At 35.8% G+C, this 21,259-nt stretch overlaps 1 protein-coding gene and 1 long non-coding RNA gene across 10 annotated transcripts in view; both read right to left on the bottom strand.

The window, feature by feature from the left end:
- The window catches only part of SBF2 (SET binding factor 2), a 451,285-nt gene that overhangs the window by 256,173 nt on the left and 173,853 nt on the right, over window positions 1-21,259 (bottom strand). The gene's annotated exons all lie outside the window — the stretch shown is intronic.
- LOC146405386 (uncharacterized) lies at window positions 10,434-14,578 on the bottom strand. Its single transcript, XR_014837307.1, has 2 exons — window positions 14,420-14,578; window positions 10,434-13,996 (listed from the first exon to the last, which is right to left on the bottom strand). It is a non-coding gene; the product is annotated as an uncharacterized LOC146405386 (long non-coding RNA).

Genomic DNA, 21,259 nt, shown 5'->3' with positions numbered 1-21,259 from the left:
TAAAAAAAAAAAAAAAAAAAAAGAAAAGATAACATTACACTTATGGTAAACATATCAGCAGCTGCCAGGGGTTACAAGTGGTGGGAAGTGTGACAATAAAGTGATAGCATGAGGGAGTTTGTGTTCTGATGGTAATGGTGGTTACACAAGTGTTAAACTACATAGAGCGGTACCCTAAAACACATGAAAAAGTTTATTTTATGGCATAATAATTTAAATAATAAAAAATTTTTTAAAATAAAGTTCTATTAATCCCAGCAGCTGTGTATGAGAATTAAAAAATAAGTAAATAAAAATGACCAAACTGAGGTGTTTAAGGCCAAATATACAGGACTTTTCCCCAGATGTCTGTGATTAATCAGGGAAGAAAAAGGCAAGTGTTAAATGTGACACAACTTACTATTGTTTCCCTAGAAGCAAATCCTAAAGTAAGAATTTTAGTGCAAGTAGTATGGGAAATAATCCTAGGAAAATGAGATAGGGAAGTAAGAAAGAGAAGGCAGCCAAGGTGTACATTAATGAACTGGCATCACCTGTGGGAAACTGGAGTTGAGCTGTCTCACTGAGCTACAGCGTAGGACTTGCATGAGAGTTATCTCACTCAAGGGCAAAAAAGCTAGAGGTGTTTTCTGTCAGTCACCAAGTGAAAGCTGTTCCTATAAGGCATGAATTCCTCAGAACTTCTGGCCTGTCAATGTGCAGAGGCAGAGAAGGCTCCAGAGGAATAAAAAAGCCCTTCAACAGATCCTCCTAGAGCTCATTACACTTCCCAGGGCCCTGCAAATAGGAGTACACTGTGCCACATTCCTGCAGGTCATTACGTCTGCTGAGAGGCCAATGACCAGGCACTGAATGCTGGCCCTACCCATTGCCTCCTTCTCCCTGAAAACACACTAAGCATCCTAGGGATAACAGCCTGCTCACACCAAAGAAACAGACAGCAAAGATTCAAACTCCCACACCAAAAATAAATAGTAACCCCTCCAAAAAATACAAAGGAGTATTTTTGCATAGAAATAGCTTTACAAGACTATCGTTTGGCTTCCCCAAATTGACAGAAAAACACAAGCAAGATTAATAAGCTCTGAAACCATTCCCAGTTAAAGCAACAGGAGAATTCACCTAAAGTAGTCAACAGTGAAACAGACCTCTGCAGTCTAAAAGGGTTCAAAAGGGAGATAGTGAAAATACTGAAGGAATTAAGAGAAGATATGAACATTAATACAGATTCCCTCAGAAAGGAACTAGAAAATATAAGGAGGAACCAAAAAAAAACTATAAAATTCATTTGCAGAGATACAAACTGAGCTAAAGGCAATAAAGACCAGAATGAATAATGCAGAGGAACAAATTAGTGACATGAAGATAGAATAATGGAAATCACCCAAACAGGACAGCAGACAGAAAACCAAATGAAAAAACATGAAAGCAATATAAGAGACCTATGGGATAATATTTATAAAGCAGGCCAATCTATGCATAAGAGGAATTCCAGAAGGAGAAGAGAAAGAAAAAGGAATTTAAAATATATTTGAAGAAATTATGGCTGAATAATTTCCAAATCTAAAGGATACTGATATCAAGATACAGGAAGCACAGAGGGCCCCAAACAAGCTGAACCCAAACAGGCCCACACCAAGACATATTACAAAAAAAACAGCAAAAGCTAAAGAGAGGATTCTAAAGGCAGCAAGACAAAAGCAAAGAATTATAAGGCAAACCCAATAAGGCTATCAGAAACACTACAGGCCAGAAGGGACTGGCAAGGTATATTTAAAGTGCTGAAATGAAAAAAATCTGCAACCTAGAACACTCTATCCAGCGGGAATATCATTTAAAATACAAGGGAAAGAATTTCTCCAACAAACAAAAGCTAAAAGAGTACAGGAATACGAAACCCATTCTAAAAGAAATACTGAAAGGGATTCTCTAAATTCAAAAAAAAAAAAGGAAGAACTAGGATGAAGGAAACCACAATTGGAAAAGAGTCACTTAAATAAGTCAGCATACAGATCTAAACATGAAGATGTCAAAAAAAAAAGGGGGGGAGTTCCCGTTGTGGCGCAGTGGTTAACGAATCCGACTAGGAACTATGAGGTTGCAGGTTCGGTCCCTGCCCTTGCTCAGTGGGTTAACGATCCGGCGTTGCTGTGAGCTGTGGTGTAGGTCGCAGACGCGGCTCGGATCCCGCGTTGCTGTGGCTCTGGCATAGGCTGGCAGCTACAGCTCCGATTAGACCCCTAGCCGGGGAACCTCCATATGCCGTGGCAGCAGCCCAAGAAATAGCAAAAAAGACAAAAAAAAAAAGATCTTGATCCTTTAATTCGGAGCCTGTGTAATTAATTGTATTTCTCATTTCATTACATCCTTATTAAAAGCTGTCAACCTCAAAAAAAAAAAAAAAAGACATCAAAATCATACAATTTGTGCAAGGGAGGTAAGAAAATATAGATTCTTTTTTTATTTCAAAGATGTGTTTGAGCCTATATGACTATCAGGCTAAAGCAATCAGATATAAGAAGGGGCTAACATACTTAAAAAACAGGGCAACCACAAATCAAAACCAAACATTACATTCACAAAAACTGAAACGAAAAGTCCTCAAGCATAAAATAACTGGAAACCATCCAACCAAAAAAGAAAAGAGAAACACAGAATCAACTGGAAAACAAGGTTTAAAGTGGCAATAAACATCTATCAATAATCACCTTAAATGTCAATGGCCTGAATGCTCCAGAGTGTCAGATTGGATAAAAAAGCAAAAACTTTCAATCTGCTGCCTACAAGAGACTCACCTTAGGGCAAAGGACACAAAGATTTAAAGTGAGGGGATGGGAAAAGATATTTAATACCAATGGACAAAATAGGAAAGGAGCTGCAATCCTATCAGACAAAGTAGACTTTAAAATGAAGGCCATAAAGAAAGACAAAGAGGGACACCATTTAATGGTTAAAGGATCCATGTAAGAAGAGGATATTACAATTGTTGATATATATGCCCCTAATATAGCAGCACCCAGATATCTACAACAAATACTAACAGACATAAAAGGAGAAATTGATAAAAATAGAATCATAGTAGGAGACTGTAACACCCCCACTGATATCAATGGACAGATCCTCTAGACAGAAAATCAATAAGGCAACAGAAATCCTAAAGCAAACAATAGAAAAGTTAGATTTAATCGAAATTTTCAGGACATTACACCCAAAAAAATCAGTATACACATTCTTCTCAAGCACACATGGGGAGTTCCCGTCATGGCGCAGTGGTTAACGAATTCGACTAGGAACCATGAGGTTGCGGGTTCAGTCCCTGCCCTTGCTCAGTGGGTTAACGATCCGGCGTTGCTGTGAGCTGTGGTATAGGTTGCAGGCGCGGCTCGGATCCCGTGTTGCTGTGGCTCTGGCATAGGCCAGTGGCTACAGCTCCAATTTGACCCCTAGCCTGGGAACCTCCATATGCCGCGGGAGTGGCCCAAAGAAATAGCAAAAAGACAAAAAAAAAAAAAAAAAAAAAAAAAGAGCACATGGAACATTCTCAAGAACTGATCACATATTGGGGCACAAAGCCAACCTCAACAAATTTAAGAGTGTAGAAATTATTTCAAGTACCTTCTCTGACCACGATGGCATGAAACTAGAAATAAACTACAAGAAAAGAAATGAGAAAAAACTGACTACATGGAAACTAAACAACATGCTACTAAAAAACCAATGGGTCGATGAGGAAATCAAGAAGGAAATTAAAAGGGAGTTCCTGTTGTGACGCAGTGGTTAACAAATCCAACTAGGAACCATTAGGTTGCGGGTTCGATCCCTAGCCTTGCTCAGTGGGTTGAGAATCTGGCGTTGCCGTGAGCTCTGGTGTAGGTTGCAGAAACGGCTCAGATGCTGCATTGCTGTGGCTCTGGCGTAGGCCAGTGTCTACAGTTCCGATTCAACCCCTAACCTGGGAACCTCCATAGGCCATAGGAAGTGGCCCTAGGAAAAGACAAAAAGACCAAAAAAAAAAAAAAAAAAAAAAAGGAAATTAAAAAATACCTCGAGACAAATGATAATGAAAACACAACCACTCAAAATCTATGGAATGCCACAAAAGCAGTGCTCAGAGGGAAATTCATAGCAATACAGGCCTTCCTCAAAAGGGAAGAAAAATCTCAAATTGACAACATAACCCACCACCTAAATGAATTAGAAAGAGAAGAACAAGAAAAACCTTAAGTCAGAAGAAGGAAGGAAATCATGAAGATGAAAGAGGAAATAAATAAAATAGAGATTCAAAAAACAATAGGCAAAATCAACAAAACCAAGAGCTGGTTCTTTGAAAAGGTAAACAAAATTGACAAGAGTCACTCACCAAGAAGAGGCGAGAAACAACCACAATAAACAAAATAAGAAATGAAAAAGGAGAAATCACAATGGATACTTTAGAAATACAAAAAACCATGAGAGAATACTATGAACAAATGTATGCCAACAAATTTGCCAACCTAGAAGAAATGGACAACTTTCTAGAGACTTACAGCCTGCCAAAACTGAATCAAGAAGAAATAGATCAACTGAACAGACCAATCATTAGAAATGAAATTGAATATAATGTAAAAACACCCCCTACACATAGAAGTCCAGGACCCGATGGCTTCACAGGCAAATTCTACCAAACATACAAAGAGGAACTAATACCCATCTTCCTTAAGCTTTTTCAAACGGTTGAAGAAGCAGGAACACTCCCAAAGACATTCTCTGATGCCACCATCACGTTAATTCCAAAACCAGACAACAATACCACCAAAAAAGAAAACTACAGGCCAATATCTTTGATGAATACAAACACAAAAATTCTCAGCAAAATTTTAACCAAGCAAATTCAACAACACATCAAAAAGATCGTACACCACGACCAGGTGGGATTCATCCCAGGTTCACAAGGATGGTTTAACATATGCAAATCAGTCAATCAATGTCATACACCACATTAACAAAAGAAAAGTCAAAATAGATGCAGAAAAAGCATTTGACAAAGTCCAACATCCATTCATGATAAAAACTTACAAAAGTGGCTATAGAGGGAACATACCTAACATAATCAAAGCTATTTATGGCAAACCCGCAGCAAGTATAATACTCAATGGAGAAAAGCTGAAAGCCTTCCCACTAACGTCTGGAACAAGACAAGGATGCCCACTCTCACCACTGTTATTCAATATAGTATTGGAAGTCCTAGCCATAGCAATCAGACAAACAAAAAATAAATAAAAAACTTAGAATAGATTTACAAGGAGATCCTGCTGAGTAGCACTGAGAACTTTGTCGAGATACTCATGTTGCAACAGAACAAAGGGTGGGGAAAAAAATGTAATTGTAATGTATACATGTAAGGATAACTTGATCCCCTTGCTGTACAGTGGGAAAATAAAAAAATAATAATACTAAATAAATAAATAAAAGGCATCCATGCAGAAAAAGCATTTGACAAAGTCCAACATCCATTCATGACCAAAACTCTTAACATAATAAAAGCCATTTATGACAAACCCACAGCAAATATAATATTCAATGGAGAAAAGGATGTCCACTCTCACCACTGTTATTCAACAAAGTACTGGAATTCCTAGCCACAGCCATCACACAAACAAAAGAAATAAAAGGCATCCAAATAGGAAGAGAAGAGGTAAAACTGTCACTGTATGCAGATGACATGATACTATATATAGAAAACCCTAAGGACTCAACCCAAAAACTACTTGAACTGATGAAGAAATTCAGCAAAATAGCAGGATATAAGATTAACATACAGAAATCAGTCACATTTATGTATACTGACAATGAAATATTAGAAAAGGAATACAAAAATACAACACCTTTTAAAATTGCACCCCAAACATCAAATACCTATGAATACACCTGATGAAAGATGCTAAGAACTATGAAACATTAATCAAGGAAATTAAAGAAGATGTAAAGAAGTGGAAAGACATTCCATGCTCCTGGGTTGGAAAATTAATATTGTAAAAATGGCCATCCTACCCAAAGCAATATACAGATTCAGTGGAATTCCTATCAAATTACCCATGACATTTTTCACAGAACTAGAGCAAAGAATCCAAAAATTCATATGGAACCACAAAAGACCCAGAATTGCCAAAGCAATTCTGAAGAACAAAAACCAAGCAGGAGGCATCCACCTCCTAGACTTCAGGCAATATTACAAAGCCACAGACATCAAGGCAGTGTGGTACTGGTACCAAAACAGACAAACAGACACATGAAACAGAATAGAGAACCCAGAAATAAACCCTGACACCTATGGACAATTAATCTTTGACAAAGGAGGCAAGAACATAAAATGGGAAAAATACAGTCTTTTCAGCAAGCACTGTTGGGAAACCTGGACAGCTGCACATAAATCAATGAAACTAGAACACCCCCTTAACACCACGCACGAAATAAACTCAAAATGGCTGAAAGACTTAAATATAAGACAAGACACCATCAAACTCCTGGAAGAGAACAGAGGCAAAACATTCTCTGACATCAACCTTACAGATGTTTTCTCAGGTCAGTCTCCCAAAGCAACAGAAATAAAAGCCAAAATAAACCAATGGGACCTAATCAAACTGACAAGCTTTTGCACAGCAAAGGAAACCAAAAAGAAAACAAAAAGACAACTTACATAATGGGAGAAATAGTTTCAAATGATGCAACTGACAAGGGCCTAATCTCTAAAATATACAAACAACTTATACAACTCAACAGAAAAAAAGCCAACAACCCAGTGGGAAAATGGGTAAAAGACCTGAATAGACATTTCTCCAAGGAAGACACACAGATGGAGGTACCTTAGAAAACTATTCACAGAACTACCATATGACCCAGCAATCCCACTCTTCGGCATATACCTGGACAAAACTTTCTTGCATGTTCATTGCAGCACTATTCACAATAGCCAAATGTCCACAGACAGATGATTGGATTAGGAAGATGTGGTATATGTACACAATGGAATACTACTCAGCCATTAAAAAGAACAAAATAATGCTATTTGCAGCAACATGGATAGAACTAGAGACTCTCATCCTGAGTGAAGTTAAGTCAGAAAGAGAAAGACAAATACCATATGATATCACTTATCTCTGGAATCTAACATACAGCACAAAGGAATCTTTCTACAGAAAAGAAAACTAGGGACTTGGAGAATAGACTTGTGGTTGCCAAGGGGGAGGGGGAGGGAGTGGGGTGGACTAAGCTTGGGTTTAATAGATGCAGACTATTGTCTTTAGAATGGATTAGCAATGAGGTCCTGCTGTGTCGCACTGGGAACTATGTCTAGTCACTTATGATGGAACATGATAATGTGAGAAAAAAGAATGTATACATGTATGTGTAATTGGGTCACCATGCTGTACACTAGAAAAAAAAAAAAAAAGAGAGAGAAAAAAAAGAAGCCCTTCCAAGTTAAAAATCGTATGTGCTGGCAGTCTGACACCAGGAAAACATGCATAGAAATGGAAGGTGCTCATGATAGGTAAGGTATTGAGGAAGAAAGGGCAGGGCAACAACAGCATTTTCTCCAGATGGGTAACCAAGTGTGGCTGGATATTAATGGGATTATCTCCGAAATTAAACCCAAGAAACTGCCTCTGGAGGGTCATACAGAGGACATTTCCCTTTTTAATCTTTTCAAAAATTTTCATCATGAATATAAATATTACCTTTTCAAGGCTACTACAATTATCCAGGAAAGAGATAATGGCACTTAGGACTGTGCTCAAAGTGTTGGGGATGGAAAAAATTAATAGATCATTTTGAAGGTGCAATTAATGGGATGGATATGGTATGTGAGGGCAAGAGGAGTATCCAGAATGATACTTAGGTTTTTAGAGTCTGAGCAGGTTTGTTATACATATGAAAATACACATCTTCTCTATCCATTCATCTCTTGATGGACACTTAATTGTTTCCATATCTTGGCTATTATAAATAATGCTGCAATGAACCCTGGGGTGCATGCATCTTTTTAAAGCAATGTTTTCATCTCCTTTGGATGCACACCCATGAGTGGAATTGCTCAATCATATGGTAGTTCTATTTTTAGTTTTTTGAGGAATCTCCATGCTGTTCTCCATAGCGGCTACACTAATTTCCATTCCTATCAACACTGTTATGTTTGGTGAAACAGGTGAGACAGAGATAGATAAATTAGTGTATGTTATTTATATGTGGAATCTAAAAACTAAAACAAGGACTTCCTGTTGTGGCTCAGCGGAAATGAACCCTATTAGTATCCATGAGGATGCGTGTTTGATCCTTGGCTCCACTCAGTGAGTTAAGGACCTGGCATTGGGAGCTGTGGTATAGACTGCAGGTATGGCTTGGATCCTTCATTGCTGTGGCTGTGGCATGGATCAGCAGCTGTAGCTCCAATTCGACCCCTAGCCTGGGAACTTCCATATGCCACAGGTGTGTTCCTCCATTCCCCTTCCAAAAACAAATTAAAATAAAAACTAAAATGAATGAGTATAACAAAACAGAAATAGACTCACAAATGTAGAGAACTTGTGGTTACCAGTGGGAAGGGGGGTGGTAAATAGAGGTATGGGATTAAGAGAGAGAAACTATAAAATAAATAAGCTATACATGTATATTTCACAGGACAGGGAGGATAGCCAATAGTTTTATAATTACTTTAAATGAAATATACCCTATAAAAATAGTCAATCACTATGTTGTACATCTAAAACTACTATAACATTGTAAATCAACTACACCTTGATAAAAAAAATTAAGTAGCTTTTATATATTCTGAGTTATACTTATGTGTTTCCTATATTCCTCATGAAACTGAAGTAAAATTATTAAAATTAGTTTAAATTTTTAAATTATTAAAATTATTAAATTCCTTACTAAACTGAAATTAAGAAACACCAGTTTCTTCAACAAATAACTTGCAGGGAAAATCAGGGAGCAAAGAAAACTATCAATTAAGAAAGATTTAAAAAAACCTATAAATTAAAACCAATATGTGGACCTAATTTAGATGTTGATCCAAGCATCTAAAAGATAGTGAAAGATCAAGATGCAAAAACATATACACAAGTAAGGAAATATGAAGACTTGGTATTTGGTGATATTAAGAAATTGCTGCTATTTTTTTAGACAGGATAATGACATTACAGTTGTGCTAACAAACAAAAAAAGACAAAAGAGTTTTATCTTTTAGAAATACATACTGAAATATTTATGAATGAAATGATATTAAGTTGAGCCATATGGAATTAGCATTTTTGTAGGTAAAAAATGGATGGATATAGACAGTTTCATATGGCCCAATTAACATCTGTGGTTTGTTTCAAAACAATCCAACTGAGAGAGTGTGAGGCTGGTGAGTGGATAGGGCTTATATGTAAGAAAAAGAATGACCTAAAGTTAATGACTGTTGCAGATGGATAATGACTACATGAAAGCTCATGGCTCTCTATTTTGATATTTTCATTTATCTACACACATAAAGAAAAGAAAACTGAGGCGAGAACTCCACCTATATTCTGCCTTGCCCAATGCCTTAGCACCCTATATGACACGTAGTAAGTATCAAAAACATAAATGTTGAAATGATGTCTAAACCAATATTCTTCTTAGAAAGGTCTGTCCTATAGGAAATGATCAGCTAAACAAAACACAGCTAACCATGTCATCAACAATCCAGAGAGGGATTAAAAACAAAACAAACTAGTTAGACTAAGAAAAGAAGATAAAATAGAAAAACAAATATTAGAAACAAAATGTTCTCAAAATTTTACAATAATCTCACACGTGATATAATTGTGTAGATCTTACTATCTCTTTAAGTTTATAATAGGTATACATTCCTCACATTGCAATCCCTTCACCCACTTTTAACCAGCATCTTATGTGATTTCATTTATGCTGATTAAAAAACATTTGCTCTGAATTCCATTACGTTTCTCTGTTTACTAGAAATGGATACAGATACAGACTAGTTAAAGGATATAGAAATCTTTAAACATGTCCATTAAGCTCTCTAGAGACTTATTTTTAAATCACGTACATACAGTTTTGTCTTTTAAGTTAGTTTTTTGGTTTTTTCCAGGGCCATACCTGGCAGCATATGGAAGTTCCCAGGTTAGGGGTCAAATCAGAGCTACAGCTGCTGGCCCACACCACAGCCAAGCAATGCTAGATCCGAGCCGCACCTGTGACCTATACCACAGCTCATGGCAATGCCAGATCCTTAACCCACTGAGTGGAGTCAAGGGTAGGACCCGCATCTTCATGGATCCTAGTCGGGTTTGTAACCCCTGAGCCATGAAGGGAACTCCCAATTTTTTAAGTTTATTTTACTCAAGCATAGTTGACTACAATGTTGTGTTAATCTCTGCTGTACAGCAAAGTAATTTATATAGAGAAACTTTCTTTTTCATATTTTTCCATTATGGTTTATCACAGGACAATAAATATAGTTCCTTGTGTGACAATAAATATAGTAGGACCTTGTTGCTTACCTATTCTGTACATAACAGTTGGCTTCTGCTAATCCCAAACTCCCAATCTATCCCTCCCTCACCCCCATTCCCCCTTGGCAACCACAAGTCTGTTCTTTATGTCTGTGAGTTTTATAGGTAAGTTCATTTGACACATACAATTTTAAACCTATCTAAAACAAATTTCATGTTTATGGCTCAGCAAATGTCTATGCTATACATTAAGTACAGTTTGCTAAATATACCCAGTGTTAATAAGGATGTATTCATTATATCCTGGACATCTCTGGAAGACTACTAAGACATAACAGTTTAAAAGTTATAGAAAAATATATCAATGTTTTCTTAACATTATGAAAAATCTTTTAATTATAACAGCTGTTATCTCCTAAAGAATTAGAACCCCTTACTGGACACATTAAACAAGAAGCTAGATGGCAATTTATCAGATATACTGAAAAACAGATTTGTAAAGAAGGCTGAACGTTTGGCACCAGACAGAAAAATGAGTCCTGATTCTGGCCTTACTATAGGTTATGATTTTTGGTTAAGTTTCCTAATTTCTCTCAACCTCAAGTTTTTTCTTGAACAAAAAATATCTTATATTTTGCTGATGAGATTAAATGATATAATGCATGTCAGGTGGCTTAGCATAGTACCTGGGACATAGCAAAAGGCTAATAAACACTATTATAAAACTTCTGGCCTGTCACATAGCTGGCACACAGATATACTAGCAATCAATATCACCTTCATCACCTCTGTTATCGCTAGTACTACTAAGGGTTCTAGTAAGCACTTGATGAATGGAACAGAAGAAACCTCTCATTTGAGACATAAAAGTTGGTACAATAGAGACCAGACAGATGGCATTACTGAAGGATAGGATCCAGGGCCCATGTGTCAGGATTTCGGTAAGCCATGGAAGCAATGATGACAATTAATTCAATTAGTTTACTGAACAACTATTATGTGTCAAGCATGAAAACAGAATAAGACGATAGAAGTCCCTGCTCTCTGGAAGTTTATGTTTGAGTGTTTCTGGTAATTCCAATGATGCATTGTTACTTGAATATAAAGTAATACAAGAAAACATCTGAACCTGTAATATATATTTGTATATGTCGTAGAGACTCAGGCAAGTGTGCAAAAAATGGCTACATCCCTTAGATTGGTATTACAAATTTGCAAAGGAATGACACTTCAAATCACAGTGATACCTGATATAGATATGCCAAATATTAAGCACATAAACCTCACAGAACACCTGTAATGAAATTCTTTGGCAGCCAAGGATCGAATGACCATGTTTCCAAGTATTAAACCAATCCATGGCTGAGATTTCAATGCAAAACAACACATTTTACTATAAATGGTATTGACTGGAATACTGCACAAAAATAACATTTTTCAAAATACAGGATACAGTATAACTTGTGATTTGGAAATAAATAAAAATATACATCTAAAGAAACTAATGAAATGATTCAGGCATTTCAAAATTTGTTGGTTTTCACTCTCGTGAGTTTTATAAAAATATGTTTGGTCTGAAATGCTAACACTATTTTTGATGAGACCTGTCCAAACAAGATGAATATTATTTACCAAAACCGAAAAACAATGTTTTAGCCTCATATGGGCAGTTGGCTGGCTTTAAATTCTATCATCTATCAGTCACCCAGAATATTTACTACTAGTTTACTTAATGCAGTCTTTCTGAGAAAGACACTTGCAGAATATTCACTGGCTGCTAAATATTATTGTTAGATACAGCAACCAGAGATGGTTATCTGTTTAAGTTGTTTATCTTTGTCCCTTGGAAAAAAAAAATACAGCAAATAGAACAAAATGTTCTACTGCAAAAGCTCAGTCTGAATGTATCTGGATAATAGCAAAATGAATGTCTCTTTGGAACGTCAGAGGTAACAATCTCTGAAAAGCAGCCTGGAGCGGAAAATCTTCCTTTTGATTATTACATTATCGAAAAATGAGATATACAAAGAGAAAGCTTTTACCTTGAAAATGCAAAAACTAAATGAGTCATTCACAGAAGAGATAAACACTGAGGGACATATCACAAACACATACCCAGATCCAAGCATCAGAACCAAAAAAAAATAAAGATTCATCAGCAAGGTCAGACCTACACAGCAAACAAAAAAGGTAAAGAAGAAATAGCTGAGTAGTCTCCAATCAGATTAGCTCATGGGAAAATGCTCGGAACATAAAATAAAATAATAGCATGTCTCATGTTTACAATGGTACCTTGGCATTTTCAAAGCACCAGGGCTTAACATCAAAGAATCAGCACTTCAGTGAAGGGTTTTGCTCATTTTTCCTCAAGTCTAAACTGCTCCTTTATTAGGGTTCTCTTAATTCATTATTTAATATTTGCTTTGAGCATTTATCCAAACTACATTGTATTACAACTGATTATAAAACTGACTGTATATCCCACTGTATGATTAGTAATCATAGCGCTGTGTTTTATTCAATTATTTCCCTAGAACCTAGCACTGTCTCTCTCTCCAAATGGGTGCTAAGTAAAACTTTATTAAATGTGACTCTACTATTTTTCACAATGTTTATAACTACCCCAACAAGATAGTAAAATCAGATATTATACCTGTTTTATAAAGGAGGAAATTGAAATACAGAAACGTTAAATAATGTGCCCAGATTCAACCAGCTAGGCTTCATGACCTCATAGGGCTAAAAATGTCCCTTTGTACAACAGTGTTTAGAAGACTTGGGTAGCATAAACTCATGGAAAAATAATTCAGAAAATTTAGAATGAGGAGTTCCCGTTGTGGCGCAGCGGAAATGAATCCAACTAGGAGCCATGAGGTTGTGGACTTGATCCCTGGCCTCGCTCAGTGCGTTAAGGATCTGGCGTTGCTGTGAGCTGTGGCATAGGCCAGCAGCAACAGCTCCAATTAGACCCCTAGCCTGGGAACCTCCGCCTCCGTATGCCATGGGTGTGGACTTAAAAAGACAGAAAGGAAGGAAAGAAAAGAAAAGAAAAGAAAAGAAAAGGAAAGGAAAGGAAAGGAAAGGAAAGAAAAAGAAAAGAAAATTTAGAACGAAACTAAGCAATCACACATTAGCAATACTCTATAAAGAAACCACTTATGTATTATCAACTGCAGAGGCACAATAAAAGAACAAGATTTAATTTATAATTCTGAGTTTCTTTTGCCTTTCTTTGTTTACTGAGAATTAAGAAAAGTTAAACCTTGTATACTTATTCTGAAAACTACTAGCCTAAGAAATGTGATTTAAAATCAGGAAGAGGTAATAGTGAACTTTCAGTCACTGACTATATAACGAAACCAGGGCCAGGACATATAAAATATATGAAAAGATAACAAAAAAGATATATCCAAATGCACAAACAAGATAAACAACTCCAATAACCAGTAATAAAACAGAAATGGTTTAAAAAACAACATAAGGAGTTCCCGTCATGGCGCAGTGGTTAACGAATCCGACTAGGAACCATGACGTTGCGGGTTCGGTCCCTGCCCTTGCTCAGTGGGTTAACGCTCTGGCGTTGCCGTGAGCTCTGGTGTAGGTTGCAGACGAGGCTCGGATCCTGCGTTGCTGTGGCTCTGGCGTAGGCTGGCGACTACAGCTCCAATTCAACCCCTAGCCTGGGAACCTCCATATGCCGCGGGAGCGGCCCAAGAAATGGCAAAAAGACCAAAAAGAAAAAAAAAAAAAAAAAAAAAAACAAATTTGGCTAAAGACCTGCTGATTATAGGTCTTAAATAGGAATAACAGAGATCAGCATCATACTAGCCCTTGCCTCTCTTAAGCAAAGAGCTGGTTCAAGAAAGGAAGCGAGAAAACAAAAAACAAACAAACGAAAAAAACAGGAGTTCCTGTCGTGGCACAGTGGAAACAAATCCGACTAGGAACCAAGAGGTTCAGGGTTCGATCCCTGGCTTCACTCAGTGGGTTAAGGATCCAGCGTTCTGTGAGCTGTGGTGTAGGTCTCAGACACAGCTCAGATCTGGCATTGCTGAGGCTGCAGTGTAGGCCAGCAGCGGTAGCTCCATTGGACCCCTAGCCTGGGAACCTCCATATGCCACAGGTGCAGCCCTAAAAGGCAAAAAAAAAAAAAAAAAGAAAGAAAGAAGGCGAGTAAATGCACAGGCACCAGTTAGCGAGCGTGTACATGTGTGCACGTACACACACACACATATACACAGTAGTCAACCTTCACCTAGGGCTTTCAGAAAAATTTCTGCCTGAGGTTGGGGTAGGGGGAGGGGGGCTGACAACCTACCAACCTAGTACCAGAAAATGAATCAAAGTACTGAATTATTCTGTCTTATCTCCAACTTAACTTGTAATAGAATCACTGAAATTCTGGAATAAGACTTGGTTCTAGAGTGGGAACAAAGAGGGTCAAAGAGAAAATTAACTTAGTATCTAGAGACTGGCAGGTATAAGCAGAGAGGGAGGAAGAAGAGAGAAAAAGAACAGCAGAAAAATAACTCCCATTCAAAATGAGCAGTAAACCAATACGCAAAATCATACGAGAAATCCAGCGCTAAAGATTACAGCTAGGAAAATCAATAATCAAAGAATTTACTCAGTATGAAAATAATTTTAGAGAAATAAAGACTTTAAAACTCAGTTCATACAGAATGTTCAAGGAGATAAAGTAAAATTTCAACTGAAAATAAACAAAAAATAATGAAAACAAAAGCAGGGAGAGAAATCTAGGTATGAAGAGAACCTAATTAGAAAACTTGAAAACAAAAAATAGTTACTCACTGAAATTTTTTAAATCAATAGATAAAATAAACTCTTCTCTAGGTAAAATGAAGACAACAGAATTCTCAGCATAGAGAATCAGAAAAAAAATTTAATTGAAACCACAGCTAAAAGACATAAGGCAGATTGAAAGGCTCTGATATTCATATAACGTGAGTTTAAGAAAAAAGGACTAAAAGACATGATGAAGAAATAATAATTGTTAAAAAATTCTGAGAATAAAAGAAAACTAAATCCTCAGATTAATAATGAAACTGGATAATGTGGAGTCAGCAAATCAAGATAAATTTTTTGAGATTGTTTCCAATCTGTAATTTCCCCATATATTTCTCTCCCTCGCAACATCTTACAAATATATCCAATTATGCATTCTAGTAAAAGCTAAGGCTAAATGTACCAGCTGGGTTGGATGATGTATGGTATAAGCTGAGGAGGTAGTTCCAGTAACCCAGCTATGAGAGACAGTTGTCAGATGGAAGTAGAGCATAGAAATTCTATTACCAGGTTCCAAGAAGCATTCATTTGAGAAGCAGGAAATGCAACCAGATGGTGGCTTTACTCTTCTGCTTTCTCTTTCTCTTCCATTCAGTTCAAGTAAACCCCAGCAATAACCCAAATTCATAATAAGCACAATAAATACATAATATATACAAGGCCCTATACCACATAATATAAGGGGTACAAAAGCTATCTTCCCTTCAAGAGCTCACCATTTAGAAAGGACAATAAAACAGGTGAAAAGCAAATGATGGACCAAGATGAATAACTTAGTATCTAGAGGGACTAGAGTTAATCTCCTGCCAAAATCAAATTTTTTAATGGAGAGAAAAAAATATAAAGTAAAAGTTTTTAAGATAGTGGCTCTCAGGTAATAGAGTAGTGATTTTACAAATATAAATGAAAAATTCCAAACAAAATATTAGCAAACTGTACCCAGCAATATATAAAAAGAATGCTACATCCAAATAAGTATAATTTTCCTGAAAATTAAGCACTAATTCAATATTTGAAAAGTGATCAGTGTAATTCCTCAAATCAAGAGAATGAACCCATTCTTGGGCATATATGTAGAGAAATCTCAAATTTGAAAATATAAATGAACTTCAGGGAGTTCCTGTTGTGGCGCAGTGGAAACAAATCTTATTAGTATCCAAGAGGATGCAGGTCTGATCCTTGGCCTCGCTCAGTAGGTTAAGGATCTGAAGTTGCAGGGAGCTGTGGTGTAGGTTGCCATTATGGCTCAGATCCCACGTTGCTGTGGCTGTGGTGTAGGCTGGCAGCTATAGCTCTGATTCGACCACTAGCCTGGGAACTTCCATATGCTGTGGCTGCAGCCCTAAAAAGCAGAAGAAAAAAAAATGCACTTCAATTTTCAAAGCAGCATTATAGCCAAGACATGGAAGCAAACTAAACAGCCATCAAGAAAGGAATGGATAAGAAGATAGGGGACACACACACACACACACACACGGAGTATTACTCAGCCATAAGTAAGAATGAACCTAGAAATTTTGATATTAAGTGAATTACATCAGAAAGAGAAAGACAAATGCCATATGATATCACTTATACATGGAACCTAAAATATAATTCAAATGAACTTTTTTACAAAAAAAGAAACAGACTCCCAGACAAAGAAAACCAGTTTATGGTTACCAAAGGGAAGGGGTATAGGGAAGGGATAAATTAGGAATTTGGGATTAGCAAATACAAATTAATATACATAAAAAAAGATAAACAACAAGATCCTACTGTGTAACACAGGGAACTATATTCAACTTCCTGTAAAAAACCATAGTGGAAAAGAACATAAGTATTTATCACTTTGCTGTACACCAGAAACTAATACAACATTGTAAATCAACTGTACTTCAACAAAAATTTATAAATGAATAAATAAAACACTGGACTGTCACATTTAAAAGGAAGAAAAAGGAGAATGAAGAAAAATATTGTACAATAGAGAAAATACCTGACAAAAATATGACATCCACTTATGATTTACAACTCTCATCAAACTAGGAATAGAAGAAAACTTCCCAACATAGAAAAGAGCATCGACTCAAAACTTAAAAGTTTGCTGTTGATTTGTTGGAGTTCTTTATGTATTTTGGATATTAACCCATTAGCAAACACATGATTTGTAAATATTCTCTCCCATTCAGTAGGCTGCCTCTTCAATTTGTTGATGGTTTTCTTTGCTATGAAGAAGCTTTCTGGTTTTACGTAGTCCCCCCCCTTATTTATATTTGTTTTTGTTGCTTTTGCTTTTAGTGTCAGTTTCAAAAAATCATCACTAAGATTTGTGTCAAGGAGCTGACCACCTAGGTTTTCCTCCAGGAATTTTACAGTCTCAGGTCTTTCATCCATATTGAGTTAATATTTGTATATGGTGTACAGTTTCATTCTTTACAAGCGGCTGTCCAGTTTTCCTAACACCATTTACTGAAGAAACTGTACTTTCGCCATTGTACAATCTTGGTTCCTTTGTCATAATTAACTGACTCTACATGTGTGGGTTTATTTCTCTATACTCTATTCCATTAATCTATGAATCTGTTTGTATGCCAAGAGCATACTATTTTAATGACTATACCTCTGCAACATAGTTTGAAATTAGGGGGCATAATGTATCCAGCTTTGTTCTTCTTTCTCAAGGTTGCTTTGGCTATTCAAAGTCTTTCCTGATTCCATATAAATTTCATCATTATTTGTTTTATTTCTGTGACAAATGACATGGAATTTTGATACAACTGCATTGAATCTGTGAATTGGTTTGGGTAGTATGGACATTTTAACAATATTGATTCTTCTAATCCATGAGCATGGAATATCTTTCCATTTACTCTTGTCTTTGATTCCTTTCATTAATGTCTTGTTTCCAAATATAGGACTTTCATCTCCTTGGCTACTTTTATTCTTAGGTATTTTATTCTTTTTGATATGAGTATAAATTTTTCCTAATTTGAGTATATTCTTTATTCTTTTTGAAATGAGCATAAAGTTTTCCTAATTTCTCTTTCAGATAATTTGCTATAGTGTATAGAAATACAACAGATTTTTGTGTATTGATTTTGTATCCTACAACTTTACTGAATTTGTTTTAATAGTTTTAACAGTTTTTTGGGTTATATATATATAATATCATGTCACCTTCAAATAGTGATAGTTCCATTTCTTCCTTTCCAATTTGGAGGTCTTTTATGTCCTTTTTCTTGCTCTGGCTATGACTTCCAATACTACGTTGAATAAAAGTGGCAAGAGTGGGCATGTTTGTCTTGTTCCTGATTTTTAGAGGAAAAACTTTCACCTTTTCACTGCTGATATTAGTTGTAAGCTTATCATAATGGCTTTTACTATATTGAGGTACATTCCCTCTACACCATCTGTGTCAAGGGTTTTTATCACAAATGGCTACTGAATATTATCAAATGTGTTTTCTGCATCTATTGATGGTCAAATGATTTTTCTCCTTCATTTAAACGTAAGACACGATACCATAAAACTCCCAGAAGAGAATATAGGCAAAACAATCTCTAACATAAAATGTATAAATGTTTCCTTAGGTCAGTCTCCCAAAGCAACAGAAATAAAAACAAAAATAAACAAATGGGACCTAATCAAACTTACAAGCTTTTGCAAAGCAAAGGAAGCCATAAAAAAAAAAAAATGAAAAGACAACCTATGGAATGGAAGAAAATATTGCAAATAATGCAACCCACAAGGGCTTAATCTTCAAAATATACAAACAACCCATATAACTCAACAACAAAAAAATATCCAATAGAAAAATGAACAAAAGACCTAAATGGACATTTCTTGAAAGAAGACAGACAGACGGCCAGTAGGCACATGAAAAGATGGACAAATAATTATATGTGGAATCTAAAATAATCCACAAATGAACCTATCTACAAAATAGAAACAGACTCACAGACATGGAGAACAGACCTGTGGCTGCCAAGGGGGAGAGGAGAGGGAGAGGATAGACTGGAAGTTTGGCGTTAGAAAATGGAAACTATTACATTTAGAATGGCTAGACAATAAGGTCCTACATATAGCACAAGGAATTATATCCAATCTCCTGGGATAGACCATGATGGAAAATAGTATGTTTGAAAAAGAATGCATATATGACTGAGTCACTCTAATATACATTAGAAATTAGCACAACATAGTAAATCAACTATACTTTAATAAAAAAAAAATAGTGAGTATACCAATGTTCACAGCAGTGTTTTTCACATGGCCAAAGGTAGAAACAACCCAAATGTTTACCAATGAATGAATAGATAAACAAAATGTAGTATATAAAAATGGAATTATTCTTCAGCCTTAAAAAGGAATTTAAATGTGATACACACTATAACATGAATGAACCCTGAAAATGCTAAGTGAAATATTCAGATACAAAAGGACATACATTGTATTAATTCCACTTACAGAAATATCCAGAGAGTCAAATTCACAGAGACAGAAAATAGTATAATGATTACCAGAGGCAGGGAGAGATGGGTAGAATGAGAAGTTAATTTTTCAATGAGTTTCTGTAAGAGATGATAAAAAAAAAAGTTCTAGAGATAGATATTAGTGATAGCTACACAACATGTGAATATATTTAATGCCATTGAACTTTACATTAAAAATGGTTAAAATGGTAAATTTTGTTATATATATTTTACCACAATGAGATAAATAAACTTAGTGAATGAAGAATTGACAGGTCTCAATCAAACACTGTCCCAAGTAAGAAGGACTATGCCTACTTAGTAGATATAAATTTACTATGAAAAATGAACATATAAAACTATCAGAACCCATATAATTAAAGAATCCAAAGATGTTTTTTCTTTTCCTAAGTTCCAAGTGTTTGCAGCTATACTAAAACAGATACAGATACATATCCTTTTCCTCCCACTTCTTGAATTTTCAGCCCTGGAGTGGAAATTAGGGGGAAAGGTAGCTTCTACGAAGAAACTGACTTTTATGTTATGGCACTTCTCACAAAAGAAAATAGTATTTGAGAAATAATTATTGGAAACTCATCAATATACCTTTAAGAGATTATATAACTACTATATACAACATATTATGCTATAAATTAAGTAATGAAGTGTAATATTATCCTCACTTTGGGGGGATACAATTAAATTTGGAACTAGATAGGTAAATGTTAAAAGGCAAACACAATACAAACTAACCACTTGGTTCCAAATGAGTGGCACAAACAATAGATTCTAAAGGAGCTAAGGAAGAAATCTCCAGATCAAAAATAACACAAACTTCCCTATAAACTTGTCCATAGTTTTCAAGATGTGTCATTTCTCTACCTCTCTACCCTCCTCCATATAAAGTTTACCAAAACTATTCTAACCTCTATCCATCACTGACTATACAATATGTCATATTCTGTATTCAATTTCTTACAAGTAGGCTTGTCACCCCAACAGTTGCGTATTAACTGAAAGTTATCTATATTGTTTAGTATAATTCTATACCTAAAGAAAGTGCTCCATAAAGACTCAATGAACTAAAATGAATGTTTCCAAATAAGTTAAGTACTCAGGAATAACACCAAGTATACATAATAAATACAAAAAAATACTATTTAAGGTTTTCAATTAAAATACAACTCTGAGAATGAGCAAGAGAGGAGAACCTATATATCATCTTTTTTTCTCCTTTCAAAAAGTGTTAGCCCTACGGACATGGAAGGCATTCAACATTTTCTAGGTGACCCAGTGCATATTTTTGGTTTTTTGCTGCAGAAGGAGATATATTTTAATGAAGCATGAAACTGTTGGTTATGATGAAGTTTCAGTTCATGATAAATTTCTAGGGAGTTTTTGCTTCTATGTTTCTCTTATTTGGAAGAGTTCCAGAGGATATTAGCCCAATTTGGCATACTCAAGCAAAAGGTTAGTTTATTTGTATTATAAAACTAATTTATAAAGAATTTAGAATTAAAA

This window comes from Sus scrofa, chromosome 2 (assembly GCF_054392235.1).
Source record: "Sus scrofa isolate SSC_HxYL_T2T_F1_AM1 chromosome 2, Sscrofa_HxYL_maternal_Yorkshire_Landrace_v2.0, whole genome shotgun sequence".
Lineage (NCBI taxonomy): Eukaryota > Metazoa > Chordata > Mammalia > Artiodactyla > Suidae > Sus > Sus scrofa.
This window is presented reverse-complemented; position numbering and strand designations above follow the sequence as displayed.